Below are 19003 nucleotides of genomic sequence, written 5' to 3' on the forward strand. Positions count from 1 at the left end.
ATGCAAAGCTGAATTTTCAGCATCATCACTCCAGTCTTCAGTGTCACATGATCCTTTAGAAATTATTCTAATATGCTGATCTGCTGCTCAAGAAACATTTAATGTGTACAATTGTACAAAATATTTGTGTACAATATTTTTTTTCAGAATTATTTGATGAATAGAAAGTTCAAAAGAACAGTGTTTATCTGAAATGTAATCTTTTGTAACATTATAAATGTCTTTACTGCCACTTTTGATTGATTTAATGCATCCTTGCTGAATAAAAGTATTCAGTTCTTTAATTTCTTTTCAAAAAAATTAAAATTAAAATTCTTACTGACCCCAAACTTTTGAACGGTAGTGTATAATGCTACAGAAGCTTTGTATTTCAGATAAATGCTGTTCTTTTGAACTTTCTATTCATCAAGGAATCCTGAAAAAAAAAAGTACACAATTGTTTTCAACATTGATAATAATCATAAATGTTTCTTGAGCAGCAGATCAGCATATTAGAATAATTTCTGAAGGATCATGTGACACTGAAGACTGGAGTAACGATGCTGAAAATTCAGCTTTGCATCACAGGAATAAATTACTTTGTCAAATATATTTAAATAGTACACAGTTATTTTAAATTGTAATAATATTTCACAATATTACTGTTTTTTACTGTATTTTTAATTAAATAAATGTAGCCTTGGTGAGCAGACGAGTGAGCATTTATATATATATATATATATATATATATATATATATATATATATATATATATATATATATATATATATATATATATATATATATATATATTACCCAAACCCCAAATTCTTCAGCCATTTTTTATATATTTTTACTAGTGGGTGCAGGACACTATAGTTCATTTATGTGAGGATAGCAAAATAAAGTAAACTGTGATATATTATACCCAAAAAATCTTCATACAGTGGACTACCAGTAAAACTGATAAAAAATTGGAACCAAAAATTATTCAGACACTTTGATCTGACCATGTTTTGCTTAAGTGTTATCCGAAATAATTAAGATTATATATTTTTTTCCTGACACAGTTTAACTCTGAGATCTTGTCATCTTGAGATCTTTGTTACCTTTTTTTTTTTTTTTTTTTTTTAATATAGTGAGTAAACTGTATTAATGGCAACAAATAGGAATCTAAAGTAAAAATACTGGCTTTTAATTTGACATTTAATTTCAAATCTTAATACTCTTTTATTTTAATTCATTTTAAATATTTAAACACATTGGTTATTTATTAACATTTTTATATTAAATAATACTAATAATGCTGAAGCAGTAATAAATTCAATAATTTTAAATAAAAAAATATTTCAAATAAAAATAACTTTATAATGAACAAAATTTACCATGGTACTGTCATGTTTAAATTTCATGTAAATATCACGGTACATGAATATGGCAATTATTGTAATTTTGATGCAGTGAAAGGAAAAAGATGAGAAAACTAATCTGACATTTTGGCATTATAAATCAATCAAAAACAGACACGATGTACATGCAGACATGATCCATTAGAACTCGAAATAAGAGCGATGGGCAGGTGTCTAGAACCGAAATGCTGCGCCATAAAGACGGATGAGCCAACAATGAGCAGCGTTGTTAAAACCGCCACACTTTCCTCCAGAGCAAACAAACAGACAGCACTGAGCAAACTCATCAGCATTAAAAAGCCGACAGATATTGAGACAATGACTCGCGCTAACATTTACTCGCACATTCAGATGTAAAAACACACACACAGACGGATTCAGATGTGTGAACTCACACAAACTCTCAGAAGTGCAAACATAATCTCACAGCCGCACGTGCGCGTACGGCCGGAGCAGGCCTCTGGCAGAAGGCTCCGCAGGGCGGCACGTGAGCACCTCGCTCTCAGCTGTGTTTACGCAGTGGCAGAAAAGACGAGGAGAGTGAGGGATGACGAAAAGAAAGGGTGAAAGAGAAAGGAGCAGCAGCCCTCCAGAGGGAGCAGGAGGAGGAGGGATGGGGGAAGGACGGGGCCCCTAACAATGACCCTGCACTGCAGGTGCAGTCCTGTGGACACAAGGCCGGGAGTGTGTCTCATTCTAGTCCCCTTTTAATGTGATAATAGAACTGATACTGTTGTCTTAGTTCTCTCTCTTTCTCTCTGCGTCTCGCCCCACCCGCCTCGCTCAGGGCCGACCCCTCCTTCACCAACTTAACTCATTTACATGAGGCCTTGCAGCAGTGTCTTAGAGTGTGTTGTGTGAAATGTTCAGCAAAATATGTGACATCTTACTATGCTAACCATATTTTCCACCACCCTGTTTAATTACTACAAATAAAGTGTGGTAACTTGGTATTATGGTCAAATGACAAATAAAGAACTGGCAATACTAAAAAAAAAAAGTAGTTTACACCATTTCAACTAAAGTTACAATAATTCTAAAAATGTCATGTGGTGTAATCATCAAGTAAATGTGAGAGTACACATTTTAATCATTAGTTTGAAATAGATTTTTCATGGTGAAAAGTTTTCCATGGTAAAAAGTTAAGATCATGAATCAATTCATTTTTTTTTTGGTTGGTTAGTTGGGTATGTATCACACACGATTTCACAGCCTAAACTAAACTTTTAATGCCATAAAAAAGCTGTAGTCAGCTGCCCCACGACTATACTTTGTTGCTTTTTTTTCTAAATATTGTAAATTATAATTTTCAATTTTCCAATTTTACCAAAGCTGCTTCTTTATTATTATTATTATTATTATTATTATTAAGAAGTTATAATAAAATATCATGCCAAAGTGCTCAAATAGTTTTTTTTTCAAGAATTTCATTGTTTTTCATAGTCCTGTCCCCACCCCGATATAATTTTATACTCCTCCAGAAATAATAATATAATTTTAATTCAGAAATTAAAAACATGATCATGATAGAAGAAGATAGAAGATACATGAAAGAATGTATTCAAGTCATTGTTTGTATAAAGTGCATTAATATATTTTGAATAAATGAATAGATAATTGATAGATCCAGACAAAAAAGTGTCATGTCATTGAAAATGAAAGAAAAGCTTCTTTTTGAAGGATATCCCATAACAATTTATTTTTGTTTACCAATAATTTGCAACCATGATTATTTTGGTGCATTTTTGTTATCTTCATTTGCACTTGTATGAGACTTTTGTAGTTAATTGAAACTTGCCTCTTTTTTTAATGTAGGCAAAAAGCTTTCAGTAAATGTCAGAAAGTGTCAAGATGACGTCATCTTTATGGAACTGTTCTGCAATTGTAATTTTGAACAGATTTATATTTGGTAAGAAAATAAATCAAGAAATACATAAATAATACTTGCACTTAAAAGCCTTATATCTAATAATGTTGTAGAGTAAATCTGCATGCCAACATGCTCTGTGAGACATTTATTCCTGATTTCTGTGGAAAGGTCATAAGTGAGAAAATGAATTTATGGTGTGTGTGTGTGTGTGTGTGAGGGGCTTAAACTTTGTTCACACCCATTTAGGAAAGACCCCAAGAGAGCGGCCTTATTTCTCACAATGCAGCACCAATTCTCTTTATTGCTCAATTCCTGACCCTTTAAAAGATTTAACTGTGTGTGTGTGTGTGTGTGTGTGTGTGTGTGTGTGTGTGTGTGTGTGTGTGTGTGTGTGTGTGTGTGTGTGTGTGTGTGTGTGTGTGTGTGTGTGTGTTAACTAGGGGTGGGGGGGGAGAAAGAGAGTTAGAAACCAATACAAGCAACGATATCTCCATTTATCAGTTACTAAAACATGAAAATCTGAAAATGATACAAAAAACAAAAAAAAAACACATATCTTCAAAATATCTTCTTTCACAGAGGAAAGAAAGTAATAGAGGTTTGGAACGACATGAGGGTGAGTAAATGATGACAGAATTATAAGGGTGTGTACACAATTGGCAGGTTTTAGTTAGCTTACAACTAACTCTGATGCATGATTTACAGGACATTATGTCACAAGATGCGACCCTAAAAATGGCAGATGCTCAAACATGCTTGGTTTTTCTCCTCATAGTTGTGATGTTGTCCATTATGGTGATGATACACTTTTTGAATAATGTTGCAAGGCAGTGTTTCTAAAGTGATGTTGCTTGAGCACTTTTCCATTGAGAATGGTCAACAAATTTTGATCTAAAGTATCCAGAGTATTCGGCAACATTATTTAAAAAGCTGCCCCATGTATCATCACCTTTATAGTTTGGTACAGGTGTCGAAAACTCTATCCTTGCTGCAGATCCTTGTTTGTGTGTATAACGAAAGAATGCTGTTTGTTGTTGTTGTTGTTGTTGTTGTTTTTTAGGTTTAGTCTTAAAAATGACAGCGTGAACACCAAGCAAACCAGGAATAAATGTTTCATTTTCTTTTTTGGTCTGGACCAAAACAACCAAGAGAACGAAACTACAAGTGTGAACACACCCTACGATTGTTGGTAAAGACAATAAACCTTGGGTATATTCAGAATATCATACCACTTGTTAGAGCCATATGTTATTTGTTTTTTATTTAGATGTGGAATAAATAATTATGTGTGTTAAGCAATTGTAAAATAATTATAAAAGTAAATAATTTAATATGTTTATTTCATTTCATATTGAAAATGATGTCATTTCCAGAAAAGACTGCTAGTGTTTTGTGAAGCAATAGTGAAGCGAAACAGTTTTTTGACTGTGTAACATTTTTCCAGTTAATTTTGTTATTAAACTTTATCTAAAGAAAGTTTCTGGACTATGGAATGTTATTCGAGTTTAAATCACGCTCACACAAGAAGAAGGTGGATTGATGAAAATTTAGACGGATTGCTATCACACCACTCATTTCTGCAGTATTTAGTATGCATACTGTGCACAGTATACATTTTCTGTATGCATAAAAGACCTGGATGACATACTATATACAATGCGCAGTGTGCTCAACTCGACTTTTCCAAACAGTAACAGCTGTGATTTTCTCTTTCTTGACTCATTTATATTTAATCAGACACGCACACTTTTACACATAAATAGATTAAAAATTTGAATAGTTATTTACAGAAAAACATGAAATTTAGGCTATGTTCAGAATAGTATACTATGTGAATGCAAATGTTTGGTATGCACAGAAAACCTCGATAACCTACAACATTTGTCAGAATGGCAGTCTATAAGAGAGCACACTACACAAAACATTAAATCCCATACTTGTCCTTTCCAAGCATTGCCAGCTGCAATTTTTACCATCTTTTACTTCATTAATGATAAAGACAATGATCGACAAACAAAGACATTGAAGTACAGTATTTATACACAGGAATAAAAAAAGGCTAACAAGGAACAGGTGAGGATGAGTTGCTATGGTGACTGATAGTAACTATGGAAACTAACAAGGGTAACTATAGGAACAAACAAGAAAGCAATGGAAACAAAGAAAACAGGAACTAATAAGAACCCAGGAAACCAGAAATAGTCCATGGAAAATCACAAAGAAAGTATGACAGAGCCACAGGCGGAATCGGGGAGGGATGGGGGGCCAGGTCCGTCAAGTGGAAGAGGGCCTTGAAACCGAAGTGGAGCAGGGGCTGAGCCAGCAGAGCAGGGGCCCAGGGTGGAGCCGGCAGAGCAGGTGGCCAGGATGTAGCTGCCAGAACAGGGAATCAGAGCAGGGGCCCAGTTCAGAGCCAGAAGAGCAGGGGCCCATGGCGGAGCCGGCAGAGCAGGGGCCCAGTTCAGAGCCGGAAGAGCAGTGGCCCAGAGCAGAGTCATCAGAGCAGAGGTCCAGGTCAGAGCTGGCAGAACAGGGTGCAGGGCAGAGCCAGCAGAGCAGGGGCCCAGGTCAAAGCCAGCAGAGCAGGTGGCCAGGGCACACCTGCAAGAGCAGAGTCAGCAGAGCAGAGGCTCAGGTCGGAGCCAGAAGAGCAGAGGCCCAGGTCGGACCCGGCAGAGCAGGTGGCCAGGGCGCAGCTACAAAAGCAGAGTCAGCAGAACGGGGGCCCAGGTTGGAGCCGGCAGAGCAGGTGGCCAGGATGTAGCTGCCAGAACAGGGTGCCAGAGCAGGGGCCCATGGCGGATCCGGCAGAGCAGGGGCCCAGTTCAGAGCCGGAAGAGCAGGGGCCCAGAGCAGGGGCCCATGGTGGGGCCGGCAGAGCAGGGGCCCAGTTCAGAGCTGGAAGAGCAGTGGCCCAGAGCAGAGTCAGCAGAGCAGAGGTCCAGGTCAGAGCTGGCAGAACAGGGTGCAGGGCAGAGCAGGGGCCCAGGTCTGAGCCAGCAGAGCAGGTGGCCAGGTCGCACCTGCAAGAGCAGAGTCAGCAGAGCAGAGGCTATGCTCTGGGTCCCTGCTCTGGCAGCTACATCCTGGGGTGCAGGGGCACAGGGGAGAGCCAGCAAAGCAGGGTCCCAGGTTGGATCTGGCAGAGCAGGTGGCCAGGGCGGAGCTGCCAGAGCAGGGACGCAGGGCAGAACAAGCAGAGCAGGGGCTCAGGTCGGAGCTGGCAGAGCAGGTGGCCAGTATGGAGCTACCTGAGCAGGGACACAGGGCAGAACCAGCAGAGCAGGGGCCCAGGGTGGAACTGGCAGGGCAGGTGATAGAGCCAGCAATTCAGAGAGCCAATGCAGAGCCGGTAGAGCAGGTGGCCAGGGCGCAGTAGGCAGATTTGACGACCACCAAGGCAGAACTGAAACAGAGAGCACAGAAAAATGATTGTCTGCCTCACTAGCTGTAACAGGAAGCTCAGAGAGTACAGAGATGGCATCTTTGGCCGTAACGGGACAGGCAGAGAGTTCACAAATGGCCTTCTTGACTGTGACAGGGTGGGCACAGAGTTCAGAGACGAGCTCCATGGCCATAACGAAGCCGTGAAGGGCATAGAGAGTTCAGAAGTGAATGGCGCCTTGGAAGGAGCTTTAACAGTCACTGTTGCCTCTGGAGGAGCTGGAGCAGATGCCGCCACCTCGGGAGGAGCTGGAGCAGACGCCACCACCTTGGGAGGAGCGGGGGAAGCATGTGTAGCCCAAACATACAAGATGGTGGTTGCCATCACAGGAGGTGCAGCCGACGGTGGAAGGACCTCTGAGACCACTGGGCGCAGGATTACTGGACTCTGGACCAACGGACTTGAAAGCGCCGAAACCACTGAACTTGGAAGCGCTGAGAGCACCGGACTTGGAAGCACTAATACCACCTTGACTCGAGGGCACAGCACATACCAACATCATGTAATATTTAAAATATTAAATGGTCTTTTAATGGTCTTAACCATTTTAATTACAAATCACTGGTCAGGAAATTAGCAAGAATTCCACAAATAAAGTAATAGTATGTACAGTGGGTATGGAAAGTATTCAGACCCCTTTAAATTTTTCACTCTTTGTTATATTGCAGCCATTTGCTAAAATCATTTAAGTTCATTTTTTTCCTCATTAATGTACACACAGCACCCCATATTGACAGAAAAACACAGAATTGTTGACATTTTTGCAGATTTATTAAAAAAGAAAACCTGGACCTGATTAGGAAAGTCACACACCTGTCTATATAAGACCTTACAGCTCACAGTGCATGTCAGAGCAAATGAGACTCATGAGGTCAAAGGAACTGACTGAAGAGCTCAGAGACAGAATTTTGGCAAGGCACAGATCTGGCCAAGGTAACAAAAAAACTTTCTGCTGCACTGAAAGTTCTGCTGTCAGTGGCCTCCATAATCCTTAAATGGAAGACATTTGGGATGACCAGAACCCTTCCTAGAGCTGGCCATCTGGCCAAACTGAGCTATCGGGGGAGAATAGCCTTGGTGGGAGAGGTAAAGAAGAACCCAAAGATCACTGTGGCTGAGCTCCAGTGAGGCTGAGATGCAGTTGGGAGAAAGTTGTAGAAAGTCAACTATTACTGCAGCCCTCCACCAGTCGGGGCTTTATGGCAGAGTGGCCCGACTGAAGCCTCTCCTCAATGCAAGACACATGAAAGCCCACCTGAAGGACTCCAAGATGGTGAGAAATAAGATTCTCTGGTCTGAGGAGACCAAGATAGAACTCTTTGGCCTTAATTCTAAGAGGTATGTGTGGAGAAAACTAGGCACTGCTTATCACCTGTCTAATACAGTCCCAACAGTGAAGCATGGTGGTGGCAGCATTATTCTGTGGGGGGTGTTTTTCAGCTGCAGGGACAGGACGACTGGTTGCAATCGAGGGAAAGATGAATGCGGCCAAGTACAGGGATATCCTTCTCCGGAATTCTCAGGACCTCAGACTGGGCCAAAGGTTTACCTTCCAACAAGACAATGACCCTAAGCACACAGCTAAAATAACGAAGGAGTGGCTTCACAACAACTCTGTGACTGTTCTTGAATGGCCCAGCCAGAGCCCTGACTTAAACCCAATTGAGCATCTCTGGAGAGACCTAAAAATGGCTGTCCACCAACGTTTACCATCCAACCTGACAGAACAACCTGGAGAGGATCTGCAAGGATGAATGGCAGAGGATCCCCAGATACAGGTGTGAAAAACTTGTTGCATCTTTCCCAAAAAGACTCATGGCTGTATTAAATCAAAAGGGTGCTTCTACTAAATACTGAGCAAAGGGTCTGAATACTAGGGCTGGGCGATATATCGAATGCTTTTGTCACGCGCATTTCGTCAGTAAAGCCGGTTCCCTGATTACCGCTAAATCGCGATCACCTGCTTTCAAATGGAGCGGCATTTAATAGACAGAGCCGTAGTTCACTGATAAGCCACGCAATATCGTGTTCAATATCGATATGAATCGCCGTCGATATTGAACGCGATATTGCGTGGCTTATCAGTGAACTATGGCCGCTTCATTTGAAAGCAGGTGATGGCGATTTAGCGGTAATCAGAGAACCGGCTTGACGAAATGCGCGTGACAAAAGCATTCGATATATCGCCCAGCCCTACTGAATACTTAGGACCATGTGATATTTCAGTTTTTCTTTTTTAATAAATCTGCAAAAATGCCAACAATTCTGTGTTTTTCTGTCAATATGGGGTGCTGTGTGTACATTAATGAGGAAAAAAATGAACTTAAATGATTTTAGCAAACGGCTGCAATATAACAAAGAGTGAAAAATTTAAAAGGTAAAGCAGCTTAACATGGAATAGCCTTCCCCAACTTGCAGACAGCTTTTTACAGGAATAAATGTCATTCCAGTGCTTTTCTACTCAGTGTTAATGGCTCATAGCTACACTTCAAGCAGCTCATGAGTAGTTGAAAAATGTCTCACTATGGTGGTCAAATCTGACCAGGCCAAAACATGAGCCTGATGGACTTGATCTCAATCCACTTCTTGGTTGTCTTTGCAGTTTGGGCAGGAGCATCGTCTTGTTGAAAAATAACATCTGATCATTCCACTTTAGATAACTTTTCATTTGTGAGAAGCAAGCCATTCTGCAATATTCTCTTGTACTCCAAAGCATTAAATGACTTTTCACAGTGAAGCAGCTCACCAATACAAGCAGCTAAAAAGCCTCCCACACAATGACACACAGTCTCTTCCTCCATGCTTCACTGTGGTAGAGATGCATTTATTACTATATTTCTCACCAGATTTTTGAAGACGTCACTCTGGAGCATCACCATGCAACTCATGTTTTATTTTGATTCATCACTCCACACACTTTCCCATATTCTGCCAAAAACGTCATTCTGTCTTTGATGTTTTTTCTGAGACAGCAAAGTCTTTTTAAGTAGTGTGTTTGCTTACATTTTGCTAATTTCCTGACCAATAATTTGTGGTTAAGACATTTAGCAATTTTGGGCTTGGCCCTTTCTTTTTTCTTTTTTGCCCAGGAGTGTAAGCAGCAACAGCAACAGTAATACTTAGCCCACATCACTATAATAAATAATGTTTCTGGTACAGCTTTTCCAGAGAATAAGCTATAAGCAGCCTAGAAACCATTTTTAGTGATACTCCAGTGTCTATAGTGTGCTCAAATGCCACTGATAGATTGAAGCAACAGCTCCCTGTCCTGTTTAGACAAGTGTTTCCTATCGGCAGCTTCAAATGGGAGACTGACTCTTAACGCATACTCCTGAAGCGGAATGAAACACACATTTACCAATCTATTGTCACATACACTGATCACTGAGCCACTGATACTGGCCTCAACCAATGAATCACTCACAACCATGTACATAAATGTACCACAACACACAAGAATACTTTGGAATACAAGCAAAGACAAAAAACCCAAATATGTCAGGATTGTTAATATCATAGCCACAGGCCAACATACACACACACACACACACACACACACACACACACACACACACACACACACACACCTCAAAGTGAGTACCCTGGGGGCAGCAATGGGAGGTAGTGAGTGTGCTAACAGAAAAACACGTGTAAAGCTTTAAATAAGACACAAAGTTAAGAGGCGAACTCCCACTCGCTGTCTTCACCTCCTCTCATCCTCACAACGCCCAGATTATAAAGGGAAGAAAAGGCCAAAGGCTGAGGATGAATGCAATCTCTCTTCTCCTCTCTCTCTCCCTCTTTTTTCCGTCGCTCTGCACATATGAATGCTTAATTAAATGTGCAGCTTGTGCAAAGTATTATTCCAGTTGAGATGCTTATCGGCCATCTATGTAATAAGATCTTTGCAGGCTCATAGCTACATTTCAAGCAAATTTCCTCCCTATTCTTGTTCTCGTACCTTCATTCTGCGGTCTGCGGGGTCTTTTTTGTGCCGTGGAGAGGGATGCCGTGTACGTGTTAATATCCTGGTCCGGCATGTTTCGCTTCATTAGCACTTGTACGAAAATAGGAATGTGGCAGATGGATGAAATTCATTTCATGGATTTCAAGTGAAGCATCATGTGTGTTTGTTCATAACGAAAACGGATGGTGAAATTGTGGGAATAGGAGGAGAGAAAGATGTTCCTTCAGTTCCCAAATCTCTCTCTCTTGTAAAGGCTGGTCTCAGTTTTAGGAGCAAGCTAATCTGTCTTGAACAGTGTAAAATATGAGGCTGTTTTTGAATGCATCTGCAATCCACAACATGATTCATCATTCACAGCTCAAGGTTCTCTGAGGGTGGCCTGACTGCTCGATGGGAACGCTAATGCTCTTCATCGCTTCTCTGCTCTTATCTGTTCTTTCTTTCTTTCTTTCTTTCTTTCTTTCTTTCTTTCTTTCTTTCTTTCTTTCTTTCTTTCTTTCTTTCTTTCTTTCTGTACACTTGTATGGTAATGTTAATCCATGTTTTTTAGACAGATACCAAGGTAATACCTTAGCAGTTTTTGACGTAAATATGTTCACAAATATTTTTTCTTTCTTTCTTTCTTTCTCTTTCTTTCTTTCTTTCTTTCTTTCTTTCTTTCTTTCTTTCTTTCTTTCTTTCTTTCTTTCTTTCTTTCTTTCTTTCTTTCTTTCTTTCTTTCTTTCTTTCTTTCTTTCTTTCTGCAAGTACAATGGTATGATAATGTTAGTACCATGTTTTTTTAGAGACATACCAAGTTAATACCTTGATACTTTAGATGTAAATATGTTGATTGTTTGCTCGTTTCTTTGATTGTTTAATTGTTTTTGATTATTTATTTTTGTTTGAGGATGTCTTTGTTTATTTATTTCTACAAGTACAATAATATGATAATACCACTGAATTAAAACCTTGGTATTTTTGGATACAAATATGTTTGTTTGTTTGTTTCTTTCTTTCTTGATAATGAATAACAACAAACCCAAACCTAACGGTCTACTTCAGTCTACTAATACTCGTTGTTTGTTTGTTTGATATACAAACAATTCCAATGGTATTATCCTGTTTTTATACATGAACCAAGGTAATATCAGGATTTTTTGACAGTGGTAATATTTTTTACCTTGGAAAACACATATCTCCTTCTTTCTTTTTTCTTCTCTCATCCATTTTCTTTCATTCTCTTAGCAAATGGTACCAACACAATGGTATTAACATGGTTTCAGAACAGTTACCATGGTAATAGCATGGTACCATATCCTTTCTTTAATGTACACAAGTATAATGCCATTACCATATCAAGTGTGTTAGAGTAAAATTTTTTCTTTCTACCCTACCTTTTCTTTTCAGTGTACCATGGTACTCCCAGAGTAATTTTTAGGTAGCACTTTAATTTACAGTCCTGTTCCCCATGTAGATATGATGTACTTATTACTTTAATTACAATAGCTGGGTAATAACTAGATACTAACCCTGAACCTACCCCTGTAGTTACCTTATATTAAACAGTATTTTATTAGGTAAGTACACTGTAAGTACACCTAAGATAAAATAAAGTGCAACCCATTTTTGTTAGTGTTCCCACATTTTTCCTTTCAGAAAGACTAAATCTACATTTCAACTGTCATCAAACTGAGTTCTCACACTAAGAGTCAAACACAAGCAGAGCAGCACCCTGCAATGCCAAACAGACATCATACACATGTATAATTGACATGTAACAAGCATGACATCATTCCTATAGGCTTGTGAACAAACCTCTCTTAAGAATTCTCAGACATACATGATGCAAAACAACGCCAGGGTCTGTAGTTGATTTCATCTCACAAGTTAAAATCTCATTTCATGCTGTCACAGAAGGATCAGGCGTCGCTCATAACAAAACCGGGCCAGAGAAATCACAGAGGCCAGATTTTTCCTCTCCATCCAAGGAAAGAAGGAATGGAAGAGGGAGTGAGAGATGTCAGCATCGCCTCCCTATAAACATGCGGAAGATGATCAGCCTGCCCTCGAACATTTTTTTTTCAACCCGCAGGATAGATGAGGCGGATGAGTTATAATAACAGCATTTCCACCCTCTATAAATCTACCAACACACACACATATGCACACACAGGTGCACACACGTCTGTTTGGAGGTGTCTGTTAAAGAACACTACTGCCTCCTAATGGTGATGTGTGAACTGCAGCCAGGCTTATATTAAAGGATCCAGTGACTCGCACAGAGATGCAACATTTTTTTATTTTTATAAAAGTTAATGGTGAGAACTGCTGTTGCTTATCCTTATCCAATTTCATTTGATTATGTGAAATAAGTTCATAAATAACAACAAATCAACTTGTGTTCCCAAAATAAGTCTTCTAATGAGTGACAGCTTCAATTTCTTTTTTACATTTACTTTTATTTTATTATTATTTTATAATAATATATATATATTATACATATATTATATATATATATATATATATATATATATATATATATATATATATATATATATATATATATATATATATATATATATATATATTATATTATATTATTATATATATATTATATTATAATTATATATATATATTATATATACACACAGGAAAAATGTTGACTACAACATAATCTCTTTTTGCATGTGTTCATAATTTCTTCGTATGACAGCATGGCCAACATTTTTGTTGTCACAATTTGGCATGTTTCATTAAAACAATTGACTCCAAGCACAACTAAAACATACTTACAAAATTTGAATAATTTTTGAATAAAGTGTGAAGATGTAAATTTTTCTAGGCCTGACGTCACTTTTGGTCATTTCTTTATCACTTTAACAAACATTACAGGGTTTAACAGTTTTAAACTATTTAGGCATTCCCTGAATTTTTCTAACAGGGTTGAAAGAACTGTAATCCAAAATTTCAAACCTTGTAGAAAATAAATAGAAAATAAACTAATCATAGCAATGTACAAACCTGTTAGTCTAGCAAAGTACTACAACCCAAAATATGTTGTAGTGCATATTAGTATAAAACCATTATTATTTCATGATATACTTGTACACTACTAGTCAAAATTTTGGACACATTATTATTATTTTTTTTAAATTATTATTATTCCTTCCAAACTTTAGAATAATAATAATAAAAAAAAGATTTGCACATTCTGTTCACTATCTCAATTAAATGGTTTTCAGACAGTACTGAAGGAGTTCACATGTATGTTGTACACTCCAGCCCTCATTTATTACTTATTTTTATTATTATTATTTTTTTAAAGAGTACTGTACAAGTACAACTTCAATTCAATTAAATTCACATTTATTTGTATAATGCTTTTCATGATACATATTGTTTCAAAGCAGCTTTACAGAGAATGGATGTCAACATTACAATTTGGAGAATGCAGTTAGCTAATAATGTAATAATTTAGGCAATTTAATTTACAATCACTGTTAGCAGTTTAATTGAAGGTAGAAGCAATGAGCTTCTGGAAAAATGAATTACATATTAACAATAATTACGATATATAGAAATTTGTGAATGTTGATCCAGATATTGCATCCTCGCAGGAGTTGGCGCCGTCTCTTCTCGACTATAACTTGTCTATAAAACTAATTTGAAGCATTTAAGCAAAAGATCTTACATATTATAAGAAACACATATTAAGTCAGATTTGTTCAAAAATTTGAATTGTTTCTCTATTTCTAATATCCATAATATGCTAGAATGTATAAATATAGCAATGATATAGTGTCTGCGTGCCATACAGACAATACACACTCTGCTGGAATGATCATCTTCCTGTGACTCATAAGACATCCCAATTTGCTGATCCCAGATCTGGTTTTCTGCTTGACATCTGTAAAAATATACTGAGAACCTGATCTCTGATCAGTCTCTTTATGAATACAACTCAAAGTCGCCCATCCATCACATTAAAGGGGGACTTGATGTGCGACTTCTCTCAATTACCAAGTCATCCTCTCTGTTCAACACCCGCAGAGGTCGTGACCCCCGTTTATTACTCAAACAGTCCTCACGGATACTGCAGAACGGAGTGAGTCAGACTCTGCTGCGGGTTCTGGCCGCTACCTGACCGCTGCTCTGAGATCAGACCAAAGCAGGGTGAGAACTGGGGCTATAGTGTCAGGACGTCATTAGCTGATGATCATGATGTCATGCGTGAACAATTCGGTAGTGAAGAGAGAAACGGTCCAAATATGTGTTAGAAACATACTGTCATTCTATTCTTCTCGGTTTCCTCTTAGAGTTCGACAACCCGGCCTGATCGAGACGAGAACAGCTACATTGTTTCAGGTCACTTTTCATACAACGACAACAATAATACTAATACTCAAGTCAATTGGTATGTATGTATTTGTATAGAGCTTTTCACAAAAAAGGTTGTTTCAAAAACCACTTTATAGAAAATCATGAAGTTAATGTTTAGAACATCTTAATATCTTCATGCCTTATAGTCACATTTATTACATTAGAGCTGGCCAGTAATATAGTTTATATTTTACGACAGTACAAACAATCAGGCAGTTGAGATTTGTTATATGTATGCGGATAATTATGATATATGAAATACTTATATATCTAACTTTATATAGAGAGCTGGGTGATAATATATTATAATTTTTTTAATATTTTTTTAGTAGTATATATATATATATATATATATATATATATATATATATATATATATATATATATATATATTGCATTTATTTAGTAGTCACGTAATTGCTTTTTTCAGGTCACCTTTAATGTAATAATAATAATTAATTTCTCTCTCTCTCTCTATATATATATGTATATATATATATATACACACACACACACACACACACACACACACACACACACACACACACACACATTTAAACAATACATACATTTTTTCATACATGAATTTTTACATACACACACACACCTAAACATATAGTTCTACATGTTTTCTAATACATCATCCTAAAAAATAAGGTTTTAATGCACATACACAATCACTTTTTGTGTGAGAGCAAAATCGCAAAAACAACGTTAAAATTAAGCAACTTCAGGTTCAGTATTCGGTCTTAACATTTCGTCTGGTAGGGTCACAGGGTCTCCTTTACAGGCCGAGTTAATACCTACTATGCAGGATATTCATCACGCTGTGTAGTTATATATAAATGTTACTTCATATCGCTTCATCTCTGTGTTTGCTAAATGAGTGCGGTTAAGCATGCACCACAACACGCACACACATACACATTAAAGCGATAAGCGTATCATAAACAATTTGACAAGAACAGAGGGATTGAATGCAAAATACTGGGAGAGAGAGAGAGAGAAAGAGAATGTTGGGGGATCGAAGGAAGAGGGTGATTTAATGCGAGCAATTTTAACATTAAAACGAGTGGGAGAGGAAACCAAAAGGGAAAGAAAGGGAAGGAAACTTCAAAATGCTCTTTGAGGAGAATGAGATCACAGGCAGCAATTATATAATTCCTGTCAAGTGATGGCTGAGATAGCCTAGGAGGAATGCGCACGCTGTGGACGAAACAACTGCCTTCTGAGCAGCCCAGAGTTCCCGAGGTCACCCGAAGGTCAGTTACAGGAAGCAGAAAGAGGAGACGCTTTACCACTCCCGTTTTATCGTCCCTCATTACGGCGAGAGCTAACGGCTTGTACGTGAGGTGAGTTTCTAGAGGAATTCTCAGATGGTGATGCTGATTTGTCTAGGCCGAGGGCCACGCAAGATGGCCGCCAAGGTTGCACCGCACAGGATGTACAATATTACTTCAGAATAAACAGTCTAAAACACAAGTGCAGCTCTGGTGGGCTATTTTTGGTTTAATGTACTTCACAGTGAAACAAAAAGGCCGAACTATGACCTGTGTGAGGGTCTAGCTTTAGCCCAGCGTGGGCGGAGGGCAGGCTGGCGCACAGATTCATGTGCAGGGATAGAGGGGGCAATAAAGGAGTTGGAGGGTTCATGGAGGGTTCCCAGGGAGAACAGCGTGGCTGGTGGAGGCAGTTTGTCTGTAGAAACGCAGGCAGACTCCAACAGAGATGCCTATCAGCACCGCTATAGCCTGTGGGGGCAGGGGCAGAGAGGAAGGGTGAGAAAAAGCAAGTGAGACTGAGAGAGAGAGAGAGAGAGAGAGAGAGAGGTTGGTTAGACGATAGATAGATAGCTGCTGCTGTACAATGTAGTGTAAATGAATTACCCATAGTAGATCTATACAGGTGGAGCTGGGGAAGGTGGATGGTTTCTGAAGGCGTGCTGCACTGCTAAGGCAAATGCTTTTATTTGACGTATTTTGAAGGTTGAGTACACAAGCTCATTGGTTATTGATACAGCAGGAACCAATCAGCTGTGCCCTATATAAAACGATGTGATCACGAGCAGGTTAGATGCGTCATCTAGATTAGCCTGCGCCATCTAGAGATTCATGATAGAACTTTGTATTTCTTTCAAATTTCAAATAAAAATATTGTCATTTAGAGAATTTAGTTGCAGAAAATGACAACTGGTCAAAATATTGAAAAAAGATGCCATGTTTTCAGACCTCGAATAATGCAAAGAAAACAAGTTCATATTCATTTTTAAACACATGTTTTAACTTAGGAAGAGTTCAGAAATCAATATTTGGTGGAATAACCCTGATTTCAAATCATAGCTTTCATGCATCTTGGCATGCTCCTATCAGTTGGTCACATTGCTTTTGGGTGACTTTTTAATGGCGAAAAAAATTAAGCAGCTTGGCTTTATTTAATTTCCTGGTGACCATCTTGCTTACATTCCAGAGGTTTTTAGTGGGGTCCAGATCTGGAGATTGTGATGGCCATGACAGGGTCTTGATCTGGTGGTCCTCCATCCACACCTTGATTGGCCTGGCTGTGTGGATTGAAGCATTGCCTTGCACGGAAAACCAATCATAAATGAGCTTTCGTCTATCATAACTGATGTGTGCATTGATGAATGTTTATATGTGAATATATAATTCTGATACATGAATATATGTAAAAATTAAATTGATATGGATTAGTTTTATGTTCTCTTTATGAACTGTGGTAGTTGTGTGGACTGTCAATGGAGGGATAGAAATTTCTTAGATTTCATTAAAACATCTTAATTTGGGTTTCAGAGATGAACAAAAGTCTTACGGGGTTGGAACGACATAAGGATGAGTAAATGATGACAGAATTTTCATTTTTAGGTGAACTAAATCTTTAACATTTTCCAAAGAAAGATTTTTTTTGTTGGTGTTGCAATGATTGAAATTATATTAAGCATTCCATAAAATAATTTTTTTTTAGTTAATGATACCATTTTAGAAGTGCACTATTACCAGTTTATTCTGCAAAGGAAAATATTGAATTACTCGTGAAAAACCGAGATAAAGTAAACTGTATTCAGCTGGTCATGTGATCTCAACATGTCTGCCCCCATGAGATGACCAGCTCCATGTAAAAACAAAACTGATTTTATTAGGCTGCTGATGTGATTGGAGTCTTCATTTTACACCAAAAGTATACGGTTTGTTTTTTTGTTTTGCATACACTAGTGTACGCGCAAAAGAGTAGGCAAAATGTACTCGGATGACCTACTACTTCCGAAAAAATTCTGAAGAGTGCATTCGATGGACACTTTACTATACCATTATGGCATTGGAGAGGATTTATGAATGGCAGTGAAGCGACACAACTGATGTTGGTAGGTCACATGACAATAACAACCTGGCGACTGTAGTATGTCCTGATTACACTCATATTAAACACATTCATACTATATAGAACATAGTGCTTACAAAGTACTTATTCAAAATACTTACCTACTCAAGAGAGTATTTGATTTCAGATGCAGCCATTTGTTTTATTAGTCATAACTTCTGGAGTTAAAAGTTGAAACTTTCTAGTGCGCATGTGTCGAGCGCCTGTGTTCGCACGCACTATCAAATAGAACATACTTTGAAAGGCTACACATTCAGCTGTATGCATGTGCTAGTGAATGCAATTGATCTTGTTGCATAAAACATTTGGGCTTTGTAGTGAGTGTTTATGATTTTAGGCATATTTAAACAAGACATACTATTTATTACTTTATATGGAAACTGATTGTGTGCATCTCTAATGATTTATGATATATGATCAACAACATGTTTTGTCTTTAGTATAACTGGACATATTATGAAACTAGTTGAATGTGTCAATCTTGTTGATATGATGCACCTCTGGGCCAAGGCTGGTCAAATACATGTCGACATACCAGTTATGGTATTCACAGTCCATTTTCTTGATCTTGTGGTTGG

This window comes from Chanodichthys erythropterus, chromosome 6 (genome assembly GCF_024489055.1).
Source record: "Chanodichthys erythropterus isolate Z2021 chromosome 6, ASM2448905v1, whole genome shotgun sequence".
Taxonomy (NCBI): Eukaryota; Metazoa; Chordata; class Actinopteri; order Cypriniformes; family Xenocyprididae; genus Chanodichthys; species Chanodichthys erythropterus.